This window comes from Pezoporus wallicus, unplaced genomic scaffold, assembly GCF_028554395.1.
Source record: "Pezoporus wallicus isolate ANWC-B61680 ecotype Strahan unplaced genomic scaffold, APGP_CSIRO_Pwel_v1 contig_14831, whole genome shotgun sequence".
NCBI classification, from domain to species: Eukaryota; Metazoa; Chordata; class Aves; order Psittaciformes; family Psittacidae; genus Pezoporus; species Pezoporus wallicus.
The window spans coordinates 389,726-405,808 of NW_026642428.1; the positions used below are offsets into that span (position 1 = coordinate 389,726).

The following is a 16,083-nucleotide window of genomic DNA, read 5'->3' on the forward strand; positions in this document are numbered from 1 at the left end:
AAAAGAATTCAGCTTTGCTGCCTTTTGGGAACATGGGAAAGTGGCACTAATCCTGCAGTTAATTCCTGTTAGACGGGTAGGCTTTTGCAGTATTACCCTAAAGGCAATAGCCATAATTGCCAAATATTGTCCTAAAGTGTTTCAATATGGCCACAAGTGAGCAACTTGTGCCTGAATTTGTCCTTGTGCTGAAATCCATAGGCTTCATTCAATGGAAGAGTGATGGAGAGAGCGTTATCATCCCTCATCATTACATCTGTTATCTGGCTGCTAAGGTTTTGTCACTGCTACAGATTTTCCCAGGAAGAAAGAATGCATTTGTTGGTGTGAATTTTGGAGTAGATAACTCCTGATGTGTGCTGGGCTTGTCTGTAGAAAACTTACACTGCAAAGCATAAGGATGCCTGTGGGGGTCCTGCCCTTATGCTTCAGCAGTGAAAACCAACAGCATTTTCCCTGTTGGCATCACCCCCTTCACCTCCTGGAGCACAGGAGCCTTTGGCAAGGGATGAGGGAAGGTCACTGCTCTCCATGAAAGATCTTGCACGGGGCAGGAGCTGTTTCTGAGCCCCCATGGGAGCTGCAGCCATGCATCCTCTCGATGCCATCATCACCATTGCTTCTGGGCACAGACTGTGCTGTCCCCCAGGCTGACAAACTGGGAACCCTCTGGGCCTGCTGCAGATTAAAGCAATCAGATTAACAGTGGGACATAAGATGGGGTAGGAAAACCCCAATTTTAAGGGATCACAAAGGGGCCCTGGTTTGAACGGAAGCTTCTGCTACCAGGAAGTTTGCCTTTTGTTTGATCTATTTTGCACATCCCTATTAAATAACTAATTATTTAACATCTTTTAAAGCTTTGCTATATATTACAGCAGGCAGGACACAAATGGCTGCTTTTAATAATATAAAAGCCCATTAGCTTCATTTACTGTTAATGTTAAAATAAACATGAGGCAATTTAGATATACTATTCCAATTTCACGGAAACTTTGATGTTTTTCTTCTCCACTCACATAATTAAGGGAAAAAACTACTAATGATATTAAGTTTGTACAGTGTTAATGACAGAAACAAGCTGCAGTAGAAATTGCAGCCATTAATACGGAAAAATAAAATATTTAAGAGGGGAGATAAATGAAAGCAATTTTAATAAAGTAAAATGAAGAAAATTAATTTTGGAAACTTCCAGTGTTCTGGAAGCGCTGTCGCTTTATGACACATCTCGTGCTTGTCTCCGCTTGGGGTTAGTTGGATGGAAATGTGGCATTATTATTTGAACACCTACCTGCTCACTTTTTCTAGTGCCCATTGTTTTCTGCAATGGCCTAAGTCTGCCCTGATTTACAGGCGGGATTCTGGCAGCAGCCAAAGGTAGGTTTATCCCTATGAGATGCTCTATCACAAGCTTTTCTGGGAGGCAGGCGGACTTCAAGCATCTCAAACACCCTAATGCCATGCTGCGATGCAGTATGATACTGTCCCAGCTGTACGGGGCTCATCCCAGGTGGCATCCAGCATAGACATAGAGTGTTTGAAGGAACTGACATCTGTGTGAGGCAGGGTTTATGCCTTTTTGGGGAGTAGCAGTTAGGAGATGCTGCGGTAGTGCAGGGTTGAAGATTGAGCATTGGTAACATAGAGAGCAGCTAAAGGGGCTCTGCAGCACATAGAGCTGGACTGAGATTCACTGTGTGGTGCAAGTTTGAGTCCTCAGAACAACCCAGAGCTGGAACAGGAACAAAACAGAGTCTGTACTGAGGGAGGTTAGAACAGAGGTAACCTGGGGGTCCAGCAGCTGAGCACCAGCCTGTGCTCTCGCTGTGATGGAGATGAGATCAGTGAGGAACATCACAGAATCACACAGTGGTTGACAGGCTGAGAGAGCTGGGCTGGTTCAGCCTGGAGAAGAGAAGGCTCCTTAAGGGGACACCTTAGAGCAGCTCCAGTGCCTAAAGGGGCTACAGGAAACCTGGAGAGGGGCTTTGGACAAGGGCCTGTAGGGACAGGACAGTGTTCAAGGTCAGGTTAGATAGGGCTTGGAGCTCTAGTGGAAGGTGTCCATTCCCTCAGAAACGTCCCACATTTCCAAAGTCTGGAGGAAGGGTTAACTGCCATCCACTTTGTATTTCAGCCTCTCCAGTGCCTCTTCCACACCATCAGCTCCATCACTCTAACATGTGGCAGCCGTTTACAGCAACCCATTTTTAGAAACAACGCCGTGATTTATTTTATGCATTTATTTACAGGAAATGATTAATTAAATAAATTCTTTTCATTAATTGTTTTGCAGACAACCCGAAGAGATAATCATCACATGCTGACAATCAGTTGCCATCAATTATCCACACGCTGCTGCTGTCAATGAATCACAGCCCCTACCTGGTGGGAGAGTCACTGCTGGTGCCACTGAGGCATTTCACCAATAATGTATAACGGGGGAGGAGATGAGACGCTACTTTCAGACCGGCTGTGAGATTGATATGCAAGCCAAAGGGAAATGCATTAAAGTATTTAACTGCTTGGAAATCCACCATAATGAACATCCAAAGGTATCTTATTACTAGCTCACTGTAGCTTGCCTTTATTTATTTGTTAGCATTTAAATTCTGTTCAGATTAGTTCTTGTGCTGGAAACACTCTTGTGGCCAGGGTGGGTCCTGCTCTTGCTCTGCTGAAGGTCATGGCTGAAGCATCAAGTCTGTTTGCTGAAGTCACTGCAACAGGGGGTGGGAAGGGAGAGGGATGTGGGGTGGCAGACTGAGCACAGGGGAGGTCAAGGACTGGGACAGCACTTGCGTGGATCTGAGGTTGTGGCATTTCAGTGGGCACGGGTGAGCATGTCCATGATTCTCAGGGTGGTTGCCCCTTGAAGTTATGTTGCTCGAGGTCATAGATCATAGAATCATAGAACAGTTTGGGTTAGAAAGGACCTTAAAGCTCACCCAGTTCCATCCCCTGCCACGGGCAGAGACACCTTCCACTAGAGCAAGTTGCTCCAAGCCCCTGTGTCCAAGCTGGCCTTGAACACTGCCAGGGATGGGGCAGCCACAGCTTCTCTGGGCACCCTGTGCCAAGCACCTCAGCCCCCTCACAGGGAAGAGCTTCTGCCTAAGAGCTCATCTCAGTCTCCCCTCTGGCAGGTTAAAGCCATTCCCCTTGGCCTGTCCCTACAGGCCCTTGTCAAAAGATCCTCTACAGATTTCTTGTAGGCCTCCTGCACCTTGATGCTGGGGCAGCATCTGCAGCACTGTGGCTCAGGGCTTAGGGCAGAGACTTGCTAGGCACCATGGTCCTAGTGCCTGGGTAGTATTTCTTATGGCTGTTCAGGGTTGTGGAGAAAAAAGCAAGTGTCCTGTTTCCCAGTGCAATCCCATCCCCATCAAAAGCCCCCTCGTGCCTATTAGATAAAGAAACTCAAACTCTTCTTCCCATGGCCAGTGTCACTCTGGCTGGGTGAGGGGACACTGAGACTCCTCAGAGCTGAGAAGAGTGAGGCACCCAGTGAGCAAAGTTCTTGTGAAACCGGACCAATGTGCTCAGCGATGTCTGAGCTTCCCAAACATGCCAGAAGGCCATTAAATGGAATGTATTCAGTGCTAAGAATTATGGTATCTTCAGAGCCAAAAGTGTATAATTAAATTATAGCATCTGAGATTGGAATTGCTTTTTCGCTTGTAGGAGAAGAAAGCAAAAAAAAGCAGACATTTTAATAACATGTCATAAGTTTTACAGTTATTGGATTTTCAGATTGTTTACAAAAGCAATATTGTTAAATTGCATAGTTGGGTTTTTTTTCTGAAGTCTTTTGATAAAAAGAATAAACTAACGCTAATGTTCCCAGGAGGTAAAACCAAATTGCATTTCACTTTTGTTATTTGTTTAATTATCCATTCAGGCAGTCAGTATATAAAAGTCATTTTCGGCAGATTCCTTCTGAAAGTCTCAGGCTCCAGCTGTAACTGCAAAGAGCATCCAACTTTTATTTAACATTAATAAGGCAAGGCAAAGCCTGGTACTACCAGCACCTTATCTGCGATTCCAGCAGCCTTTACAAGGGATATGGGTAGGAGGGGACGTCAGGCTGGTAATTCCCAATACGTAGGACTTGGGGGATCTTTGGGTCACAGTGTCCCATTTATTTTAAATAGGGAGCCACTGGGGATCCCTTCCTAAAAATCACAGTCCCCAATGGCCCAGGATGAGCACAGTTTTACAAGCTGCAGTGTCAAAGCCGGGTAAATCTTGAGTGGTTTGAGGGGGTTGTGAACTCTCTGGGTAATGTTTGTTGGGATTTTGTCCTGCCTGTTCCTCCCTGTTGGTGGTAGGAGAAGGGAGTCTGTGCTTCAGGAGCTGGGTTCGCTCCTGAACCTGGGTGAGGCTCACGTTTGAAACATGACCTGGCTTAGCTCAAAGGCAGGAGCTGTTCTCATGGCTGATTTTGTTGGTTGTGTCTCACTTTTGAGGAGATTTAATCAATGGATTTCATCTACACCTTTCTGCCTCCACCAACACTCTGGTGTTTCTCTGCAGCCATCCCTAGTGAAGTGTGTATTTTTAGCAAAGGTAGTTTCAGGAGCCTTTAAACACAATTCGCTTGACAAGGAGATGTTTTCCATAGGTGCAAACCTACCAAAGCACTCAGTAACTGCTGTCTGTGTAGATGCTCCTGCATGATACACCTGTAGATGTTTTCTCTCTTCTGTTAGTATCTTATTCCAGAGGCTGATTTCTGCCATGCTTGAAGCACTGATGCTGATATGCAAGATTATTTTCCAGCCTTATGCAATACCAGGGAACTCTTTTCAGGTAGTGGCAGGAGCTGACCTATTCCTGGTCGTTTTGTAGGACACCCGGTTGAAATTAGCTTGTTCTTCTGGACTTACTGCCACATAAAAGCAGCATCTGAGCTGAGGGCTATGACATTAAACACAGAAACAGGTCACAAGGAGGCATAAAGCTGAGCCACCTTTTTAGCTGCCTGCAACCAGTGGGATGAAATGAAAGGAGAAAGCATTCCATCCTTCAGGATGAGCAGCCTGCTCCTCCCATGTATCGGCTGTTAAATGCTTATCAGTGGGAGGGAGGTTATTAGGAACAGTGAAGTTCTCCAGTCATAAAGATGTTTGACTCCTCATTTGCACGCATCTGCTGGAATCAATCAAAGCGGAAAAAGCTGGAGGATAAAAATCGATAAGGGAAGAACAAGGCTGTGCAAGGCATGGGAAGACATATAGATACAGATAGGTCAGTGCAGGGCAATCGTTTATTGTGCTAATAGATGGGACAATGATAATACAGAATCGATCAGATGCTGCCTAAGCTGATGTGATTCAGTGGCTCCAGAAGACCTGGTCTGGAGCATCTCACAAAGGGATGCTTGGATTCGCTGCACAGTTCCCAACTCACTTAGTTGCAGATATTGGCAGGTGTATTTATAACGCAGGGGAAAGGCAAAATGAGACTTGCTTTGGGTTAAATACCTAATAAAGAAGGACTTTGCTAACAAATGCTCTCACTACTCCAGTAGATATTCATTGCCCAGTATGGATTCAGAGGCTGTCACTGCACAGCCTGCTCCTCCTGTGAAAACTGCACATGCAGCTTATAGCAAACTTTGCCTCCCCTCAAAGCATCACAGGACACGGGGGGACTTATTAAACCTCCTGACATCGCTGTGGCTGGAATTGGCTCTGTCCAAAATCCCAGTGGGGAAACTGAGGCACGGGGAAGGTGTCTTTGCGCATGGCAGGGGGTTGGAACTGGATGAGCTTTTAGGTCCCTTCCAACCCAAACCATTCTGTGATGTTTGATTCTGGACTGTCAGTGTCAGCAGCCTTCAAGTGCTGGAAAATTTGAAGACCGGGTTAGGAAAGCATGTCCAGGAGAGTTTAGACAGGGCTGAGCCCTGGGGCAAGAGGGTAGTAGGTGAACAGGCAAGATCCTCCCAGGCCTATGCCCCTTCTTTGGGTGCAGGGTGCTGCCCAGAAAGGGGCTTTGCAGGTGCCCAGATACTTTGGGCTTTTCCTGTGCCCTGCAGCTAAAAAAAGGGAAGGAAACCCAAATTTCTTGGTAACAGCTGTGTTTCCTTAACAAACAAATGTTCCCTTAAAACATCCAGGATGACGAGTTGACAGTAATGAAGTAACATCTGTCCAATCAGTGCACTTTTTGGCAGCCCCGGAGCCTCCAAGTGAATGTTCCCTAATGTTCACCAGACACTCCACAGCACCTGCTCTTCACCCCCAGCCTCTCACCGCTGCCTCCAAATGCAGAACAGATGTGAGGGCTGAGATAAAACCCTTCCCCAAACAATCTATCAGGTTAATAGCACTGATCAAACAAAACAATCTCAGAACATCACTTATTTTGCTCCGGGCACCATCTGCCTTGCTGGGGCATGAACCCTGCCATTAACGCTTGCAGGGATGCCAGAAGGAAGGGCTGGGACTCTCAGGATATGGCAAGATGCTTAAACAACACCTATTATGGACTATCACTAGTGTGGGGACTGGAGCACTTAGGGATGTTGCTGCAAGGAGTAGTAGCCGGATAGCAAGAGCATTCCTGTATGCATCAGCTCCAGGGTGGCTCTGAGCCTGCCTATGGCTGGGAAAACAAAAAGCAAGGACACTAGAGAGGTATTTTCCATGGAGGCAGAGGAATGTTGTTGGTATTGCAGATGGTGCTGCAAAGACCTGGCATGTCCAGTGGAATTCTGGTTGCTCATACCCAAGACCAAAGAAACCAGCAGGAAAGGGCAGTTTGGACACTGGATCAGCGGCAAAGTTCATCTCCTGAGGGGCAGTTTGTCCTGTCTGGCTCAGGGCAGGTAAGAGCAGGGGTGCAGGACTGTGTTATGTTGGTGTGGAGGGAGGCAAGGTGCTACTTGTGGTGTATGACTGCTGTTGTCCCGCTGTCAGGATCACCCCTGGCTCCCCAGCACTCTATGAGGTGCCATATGAGCAAACCAAGGTGATCGCCCTGTCTGCCCCTGTTAGGGTCCTTGGCTCATGCCTGCTCCACTTAACTCAGCAATAACGGTGTTTTACACCAAATTCAATCACCGAGCATACACCAAGAGCCACAGGTTCAAGGTTGTCCTCCCCACATCCAGCCATGCATGGCACTGGCACCAACCCCGTATCTCCTGCTGCCTGGTCCCATTTCCCTGCACATGAGGCAGTGTGGGCTGTATCCCATGAGGGCAGCAATCCTGTCTGGGCAAGTGGCACTTCAGGGCTGTTTATTTTCTATTTAATTAGCTCAGCTCCATGCATCAGCTCAGGGGTCAGCAGGTCCCAGCCCTGAAAGGTGCTGCCATCGCTGGGTTGTTGCTATTCATTTCTCAACAGCCTCTTTCGTTCCCTTGCTAAACCCGTGCTTAGAGAGGTCCCTCCAGGCTGTTCTCTGTAATGGGGCATGTTTACAGGGCTGCAGAGTGACAAAAAGAGCAGCTGCTGTCTTTGCTTCTTCCTCTGGTCTTGTCTTGAACGGAAAGAGCAAACCTCTTCTCTCCTTCTGAATGGGGGCATGTGAAAGAGCCTCAAGTGTGAGGCTGAGAAGGCCCAGGGATATCCCATGGGACATCCTACACCTGGGATGGAGCTGCTCCTATGTGCCCAAGCCACATGGCGTGGCACAGCATCACCAACGTAGAGCATCAGGGAGGACTGAGCAGGGTATGGTAACTGTAAAACCATGTCACACACCGATGGCAGCACAGGTTAAGTAAATGGAAGCCTTATTAGTCATAAAAGATGTGATATGGAAACACTTAAGGCGACCACTCAGACAGAAAGAGCTAATTTAGAAATCTATTAGGTGCAAAAAGCACAGCATATGTGGTGCAATAAGGGAGAGCAATGCAATCACCAAAGCATATGGACACCTTCCCGTGCCTCAACATATCTGTTAGCTTGGCCTATCAGTTCCCGAGAGCGCTGTCACTCAGGATTATTAATGTGCTGCCTCAGCACTTGCAGGGAGCAGCCACGGGCTCTTCTCTGGGTCACAGCAGCAGCTTTCATCTCCAGCCAGCCCTGCTCCAAAGCCAGAGGGGTGGCTGAGCTCTGAGAGCTCTCAGGTGCTGCTGGCTGGCGTGGGGTGGTTTCCCTACCACACACACAGACAGTGACCAAGCCCCAGGTATGTACTCTAAGGTGCTTGCTGGCATCAGGAGCTACGTCCTGGGCAGCTGCAGATGGGCAAGGCTGGGCATGGTTTTCCAGAGATCTGTCTGCAGACTGGAACAGCAGCTGCAGACAGTGGGTTGCTGTACTCACCAGCCACTCACACTGAGTTATTAAGGCTCTTTTATTTGCTGGGCTGTGAGAAATAGAGATTGATGCAGATACCTGGAGATGCCAGCTCTGTTTGGCAATTAGACAGGATCCTTTCCTGCAGTCCCAGTGCTGTCTTTGCAGAGCAGTCTGCACTCCAAAGTCCTTCCAGGAACATTATTACCTTCTGCCTGCAGCCAGGCTTGGCAGCACAGGAGGACACAAAACCATCCAAGACCATGAAAACAGCAGAGACCACAGGCACAGAGCATCGGTCCATGACATCCTTTTGTGCAGTTAATGGCCCTGGCTGCCTGGAAGGGCAGTAATCTGGAAAGAAACTGCCACTGCCCATTGCAGCCAATGCTGGAAGTGCTGTAAGCAAAGCATTCACTCGCACTAGGGCCAGAAGCCTCCCACCTCTGCCCTTCTGAGGGCTGCATTCACAGCAGCACCTCCCTTCCCATGGCAGGGGGTTGGAACTCGGTGATCTTAACGTGCTTTCCAGCCCAAACCAGTCTGGACTCGGGGTCAGGGCCATGCCAGAAGGGCTGTGCTCCGAACTGCGCCGCGGGCGCCGAGCACCGTGTGCTGCGTGCAGGCAGCCACAAGAGAGAGCCCGTACACCGGGAACGGGCACTGCGAGGGCAGAAACCGTCCCGGCTGCTCTGATGCATGCACTCCGCTGGGTTTGTTGCGTTTGGGGGCTCGGGGATTTTGGGGCTGTTTTCGGGGGCGACCTGAGTATCTGGAGTGATGCAGTGACCTGAAAGCATTAGGGTGTGAGGCTGGGTTGTCACTGTGTGTAATTCAGAGCGTTTCTGACTTCCCATTCTGCAGCACAGGGGCTGGTTTTGGAGCAGAAGTTGTTTTGCTGTGGTGGCTGCTGCATAACCATCACCTTCCTGCTCACGGTTCCTTGTAACAAACATAAGCTATTTAAACCTGGGCCACTCGTAAGAGGGAAATGCATGAATTAGAGATCAGAGCATTAATGAATATAACCGTCCTTTAAAAGTCACTGCAGCCACAGTACTATATTCCAGCTAAGGGTCTGGCTCAGAGCACATCTGTGGAGATTGTGTGGTATAATATGAGCTAGAAGGAAATTTGATATCAAAGTAAAATATCCTGCCAAAACCTTCTGAGCTTTTGGGATAGAAATTCCCCTCCCCATGTAGAGCATGCCTGGGAGCCATGCCTCTCCCATGCCTGCCATCATTAGATCTCTTTCTGGGGTCCAAAAGCTGGATTTGTTGTTCCATTAACACAAAGCAAAGATGAATTAGCAAGGGCGGAAGGTGAAAGGTCTGTCTGCAGGCTCGCCTGGAGTCAAACAGAGGGGTCTCAGCTCATCTTGCATGAAGCGCAGCAAACTAAAGCCTCAGCCTTGGGGCTCGCAGCCATTGAGTTTATGTATATTGATTTCACACCTCCACTCATTTGCTTCAGCTTTCCATAGTGCTTTCATGCGGGCAAATTTAAGGCCCAGCAGAGAAGGAACATCCTTAGTTGGAAAGATCAACTGTGGCAAATTTCGCGATAAAAGTCAATCTTCCGTGCTCCTTTGTTTTACTGCGTGCTGTAAGAGAGGAGACATTCATTTCATCCAGCTGGATTTTCACCCTGAGCTTTCCTTTGGACCAAACAGGAGGGAGGGAGGCTGCTGTGCTTTGCTCTCCCTAGAGCCCAGCCCCACCAGTTACCTGAAAATACAGACCCATATGAATGAGAATGCTGGGGGGGGTGTATTTCTTTTTAGACAAATTCCAAGGAGCTGTGATTTCTAACTGCCTTTAATTTTAGGGAAATGTAATTAGGCACATTTTGCTCAAGTGAATGATATTGGATCAGTGTTACTGAAATGAGGGGGTCACTTCTCACCCCCTTATTTCTGGTGCTGTTTCTGGAGCTGTGGCCCCTTTCCTTTCTGATTCAGGTTGATCTGATCACAGGACAAAATCAAGTCTGTGTTTTTTCCTGCATCCTTTCCAGTCCCCATCATCTTTCTCCACTCCAGAGAAGCTAAATCCAGTTTATACATTTGGCAAATGCACTTCAGGGCACTTCTGACCTCAAAAATGAGATGGTTTTATTCGTACCGGGGTGTGTTTTGCAAAAAGCATCTCAGCACTGAAAGTTGCAGGTCCAAAGGTGGGTGCTGCTGGCATGAGCTGGGTCCTGTCCCTTGGGGAAAAGCCTTTACCTGTCCTTGCAGAGGGACCCAGCCTTGGCTTTGCTGAGTATTTATCCCACTGAACGGGTGCAGCTTCCAGTTTGCAGGGCAGAAAGCTGGAGCTGGCTGAGTCATCTCCCTCCAGCACTGCTTTGTTTGGATTCAGAGTGCTGCTCCCGGCTGCAGTACATTTGATCTGTTCCCAGGACAGAGGAGATAAGAACAGGATCATGATGGAGGTCAGGAATCCTCCCTGCTCACTGGGCTGAAGTGAACACTGTGTGCAGGGCTGTGACCCCCTGAAGGCTGCATTGCTTGTAAATCAGGACTACAAGCTGCTGTGCCACCAGTACAAAGCAGAGGAGGGTCAACAGAGCAGGTTTTAATCCTGGACCTCCTCCACGAGCAGGGAGTGTGCACTGGAGAGGCAGATCTCAGTCCAGGTCTGGGACTGTGTGTGCCAGTGTGGGAGTTGGGCCACTCTGTTCTGTGCTTCCCTTTGTAATTGCAGTTAAGAACAGAGAAGGTCAAGGAAAAATTCCTACAGAGTCTTTGTATGTTCACCCAGGATAAATACAGGTGGATGGAAAGGGAGAAGAAAGAGGTGACATGGGGGCAAAGGAGGTTGGTTAACCTGGAGTAAGAAATGCTCAGGTTGGCACCACTGTGAGCCCTGCAGGGATGCGGTGGAGCATCATCCTCATTCACAAGCATCAGCACAGGGAATTGCTAAAGGAAAATAGGGACCAAAACTCCTTTTACAGACATTACATGGTCTTTGTTATATGTATCCCACAAAAATGTGCTTTAATCCTGGAGTGGGGGAGAAAGTCTGTGGTTTCATCCCTACCATCTAAGCAAGGGATTAAAAAAATCCCTATTTCCGCATACACATAAATGGCTAATTTTACTAGGCAGGGCTGTGGGAGCAGGGTGACCTGGGTCGGGGTGATTCATGCACACCAGGGCAGTAGGAATTCCTTGTTCAAGGTGTCTTTTCCCTCAGTCTGCTTGGTCACTGTGTGAGTAACAGGGAACCTCGACTCTGTTATTAATATGCCATCAGACCGTATGTTGTTAGCCTCAGCCCATATGTATTTTTGAAAAGAACCACCTGTGAGTAATTCTGCCTCCTCAGAGCAGTAAAATCTGCTTCAGTGTGCAGGGAAGGGGGCTTCAGGCTTTTACTGAATTTGTAGGAACCTCCCTACAAATGTGGGTCATCCCTCAGGGGTTATCCTGGTCCCTGTGCTTTCCCAGTTCTGCCACCTTTCCTCTTCAGGAAACCAGCCCTGAAGAAGAGGCTGCTGTTGTTTTTCAGGCAGTTGATGGTTCTGTTCATCTCAGGTTATTTTCACAGCGTCAGGAGAGACGGTATTTCAGTGGAGGCACTGCCAGTGAGTCACCTCCACTGCCAAGGACAGAACACAGACATGCTGGGGAGGTGACAAGGATGAATGGCTGACCTGCTCAGGGATGTCGGCAGGACTCAGTTACCCCAAATAGGCACACAATAGGGTGTATGCCCAAGTCCAGCCACAGGCTCCCTTTTCTTTCCTTCTACTTCATTTTGTAAGGATTTTGGATGGACCGAGGCCCTTTTCAGAGCTCTTGGAGCCTCTTATCCACTGCAGCTTTGGCATGTGCTGCTAAAGGATGTCCCAAAGACAGTTGTGGGTTTCCTGTTTCTGGGGGCATCAGGATGGAGGGTTCTATCTCATCCTCTCTGAGCTGGTGGGGATGGCTGCACTCCCAGCTGGGAAGCAGGAGAAAGGCAGAGCCATTCAGAGAAGTGGCTGTCACTGAGGAAGAAATTTCACCTTTTCGGTTTCAGGGAGGAGAACTCATTTAGCAGCAGCAACCACGGGCCAGTGAAAGTCTGGAAGTAGCTATTGTTTGCAGATGCAGGAGGAGATGTTTGCTAAACATGTTCTGAATCAGTGTTTCACTGGATTGAAACCACATGCTGGTGTGGCTGATGTGTGTGTTGTTTCAGGGTAAAACATTAATGAAAAACTTTTGGGCAAGCCACTTCCAGTAAACCATATAGCCCCTGTGTGTGCAGTGCTGGGAATGCATGAGAAAGAGTCCAAATTAAAAGGGCGAATACAACAGAAGAGTTGTTCCCCATCCCTTTTGTGTCCTACCCGTGCTATCCTCACTCACCCAGCACACACGAGGCGAGGGGCAGCTCCAGCACCTGGGATTATTAATGTGGAAACCTGGCACCTTGGATCACTCCCCTCCGTCTGAGCAGGCTGGAACTCACAGAGCCTTTTTTTTCCCCTTGCAGACGGAAAATATTCCTCAGTGGAGCCCCAGGATTTGACCGACTAAACAATAACACTCGCTTGAAGTGTGTCCAGCAGCCAGGTACACAGCAGCTCTGCTGCCTTCACCAGGGATGCACCAACACTGGCTCCTGGCCCCGATGAAAGGCTTTGAAGCACAGCACGATGCTTTCCAAACACGAGCCCTTAGCAACTGGGGTTGTACCTGAAGGTTTACACCTTGTCCAGACTGGAAAGAGTGAGCAGGACCACGGCGCTGTATTGAAGCTGCTTTGCAGCCAGTACCCAGGTATTTCTCCATCATGGTGTGCTTTGGAGCGGGTTAAAACCACCTGGACTTTGCACCCAGCTTTTAGCAGTGCTGGAGATTTGGGGTTAGGAAAAAGCAACACGGTTTTGGGCAAGTTGTTAGATTTCAATACCCAGTGCAGCCTGTCAGTGGAGCTGTGCAGAAATGCCCACTGCAAAACCTTGTGCCTTTGGAAGAGAGGTTTGGATCCTCTCCTCTGCTCCTCACACAGTCCTGGTTTGATAGAGGAATGCTTTTGGGAGAGTCACCCTTGGCATATGGACATCAGCATCACTGGCAGGCTGTGAGCTCCCAGGCACACCCTAAATGCCAGGAGTAAGGCCACTTGCTGCTTCTCTGTGTCACCCAGGGCACTGAGTCAGCAAAGCCCTTCAGCATATGCTTAAAGTCAAACCCATTCAATTAAGTACATTTACTTATTTTAATGCCTAGATGTGGCTCAGATACCGGATACATTTGCTGTATGTGCTTATTGCCTTTCTGGACGGCTTTCTTTTCTGTATCATTTGGGCAGCAAGTGCTTGCTCATCCCCGTTCTGCTCCAGCTGTGAGGGTTCACTCTTGCTTTTAAGAAAAAACAGGAAGCTGTAAGTGCTGTGAATGGGATGTGTGGTGTGAGAGGTTGTGCAAATGGAAGAAAGAAACAGCACAAGAGTCCAGTGCAAGTCACAAAATAGAAGGGGGAAAATAACTGGGGTGAAGATGCATTTCAGGCCCAGCAGTGTTACACATCGTGTGTCTGGAAGGGGAACCAGTTTATCAGAGCCTTCACCTTTCTTTTCTCTCCCAGTTTCTCAATGGGGAACTCACTGCACCAGCTAGCAGCACCTTTTTCTACTCCTTGTATTATACTTCTGGTCTTAAACAAAGCTTCAGACTCACTGAGGTCTTGTCCTCACTAGCAGTGGCTTCCAGTGTGTGGTACCAGCAAAACCCTGTGGTGGAAAGAGTTTGTGCTGCTGAAGGAAATGTTCCCTTATACAGGAACACCATAAGGTGTGGCACCAAAAGTCCTTCTTGGCCTGATGGCAAGAGCGCAGTGGTGGGGCTTTGGCTGGACATAAGTGTGGTGAAAACCCATTCTCCTAAGCAGGGAAGCTGTGCCAGGGGCAGCTTCCAGAGCAGAGCAGACCTTTGTTTATCAATCCTTTGAATTGTCCATTTGAAGCAGTGCCGAAGGTTTAACCCACCACAGATTTTTGAAAGGAAGTTTTGGAGCGATCGCTCTCATTCACTGGAGGGGTATTTTTAGAGCAGTGACTCAATTTAATCTTTCTGGAAGATATTGGTTAAGCCTGTTAAATTCCATAGGATTTCTCATGGGATTGAGGATGAGCGAGAAGTAGACAGACAGCTGATGACCAACACTGACTACTCCAGGGGCTGTTTTCTGTTCAAGGACTCTCTTTAGTAGGGGCAATCTTAAATGTCATGCCTTGAAAAAGAACCAGAGATATTTCAAGGGCCCCTTTCTTGGTGATCTCATGTCTACACCAGGGAAACCTTAATTATAAATCATGGTAACACCAACGGGGATGTATCATACCCATCCCTGCAGCCCCTCCTTGCAGCAGGAGCCCTGCTCCCGGCTCGTCCTCCCTATCTGCTTCCTCCTCAGACGGTGTTTACCGGAGCCTCCCAGCACTGGCGGTCGGAGCAAAGGGAGGAGAAGGGGTTTGGCTTTAGGGATTCGCACCAAAAATAAACCCCTCGCTGGGAGCCAGGCAGAGCTGGAACCTTGGGAAACGCTCCCGCCCAAACACACAGCCGGCCTTCCTCGGGTGGAAAATTAGAGATGGGTATTGGAGCAGGCGTGGGCAGCAGGTCGCCTGCACAGGCTTTGCAGAAACCCCTGTTGCCTTGACAAAGACATGTCCTGGGCTCAAATAACCAGTGACTCAAGCAAGAGCAGATGCTGATGGGCTGGCCAAGGGCAGGTAGTTCAGAAGGAAGCCCTAACGTCAACAGGGATAACTGTGTGGGTGAAGAAGTTTGGCCAGCACTGCTCAGTTTAAGATTCTCGCAGCATTTGATTTACAAACTAAGATGTCTTTGATTCTGCTCTTTCTTGAACTGCTCAGAAAAGAGGAATTTCCTGAAGCTAATGATTAGCTGGTGCAGATTATGTCTCCTGGTAGTCCTCCTTGGTGCACTGTTTCCCTCCATCTGCCTCTTCTGATGCACCAGAATACTCCTATGGCTTTTGAAAGCCCATTGAGTCAATCTCCAAATTCATATTTGCAGCAGAACATTCATGTTTGCATGTGGTGTCAGAACAAGATAAGTGTCTATGCAATTAAGAACCAGCTGTTGCTGGCAGCCTGCCCCAACCGGTCTCAACAAGGAGCAAGACAGGTAGCCTGCTTTCATCAGACCCTAGAATCACTTTCAAACCACCCAGCATATTCACACCAAGGAAACAAAACAAGCATTCTTTATCAGCCTGTAGGAATGGCACCTTGGTTTGCGTCCAAAGCACGAGATGAAGTTGTTCTAAGACATAAGCGCTGTGGGGAGGACAGCGTGTTTCCACAAACAACACCTGGCAGGAGGGATTACAAACAGTGCTGAAAGGGTGCCAATCTAAAGCTGTTAGAGGCTGAGATCCAGGGCAGGTGTGGCTGTGCTTTCAGAGTCGCCCCCAGCCAGTGTTTCAGGAACTTGGCATCAACTGGCAGGGCCAGATTTGCTAAGGAGGTCAGCATCCAGGATGTGGAGCTCACTTGGAAGCCTGTCCCATAATATCCAGCAGAGAAATAATACATACCTTGAGGGCGTCACAAATGCTTCCCCACTGCACCAAGCGCAAGGAGAGCTAAGAGCCTTCTTTCTCTCCTTATCTCTCTTTTCTTTCACTCTTGACTTTTTTCTATAGTTGGCTTGAATTTCCAAAGCATTACAATTTGCAATTACTATTCTTTAATTGTATTATAGCAGGGAATGTCCCCAGCTTGGTGCTGTCCAGCCTCAGGAGAGGTGGGAGCTGGATCTCAGCTCCTGGCATGCTTCGTATTGGGCTGA

At 48.3% G+C, this 16,083-nt stretch overlaps 1 long non-coding RNA gene across 1 annotated transcript in view; it reads left to right on the forward strand.

Annotated features, from left to right (window-relative positions):
- The window catches only part of LOC130610530 (uncharacterized), a 63,010-nt gene extending 50,138 nt beyond the window's left edge, over positions 1-12,872 (forward strand). Inside the window, exons 2-4 of the long non-coding RNA XR_008975067.1 lie at positions 2,297-2,555; positions 6,686-6,835; positions 12,755-12,872. This is a non-coding gene — a long non-coding RNA (uncharacterized LOC130610530). The remainder of the gene's footprint in view (positions 1-2,296; positions 2,556-6,685; positions 6,836-12,754) is intronic.
- Positions 12,873-16,083: the final 3,211 nt, after the last annotated feature.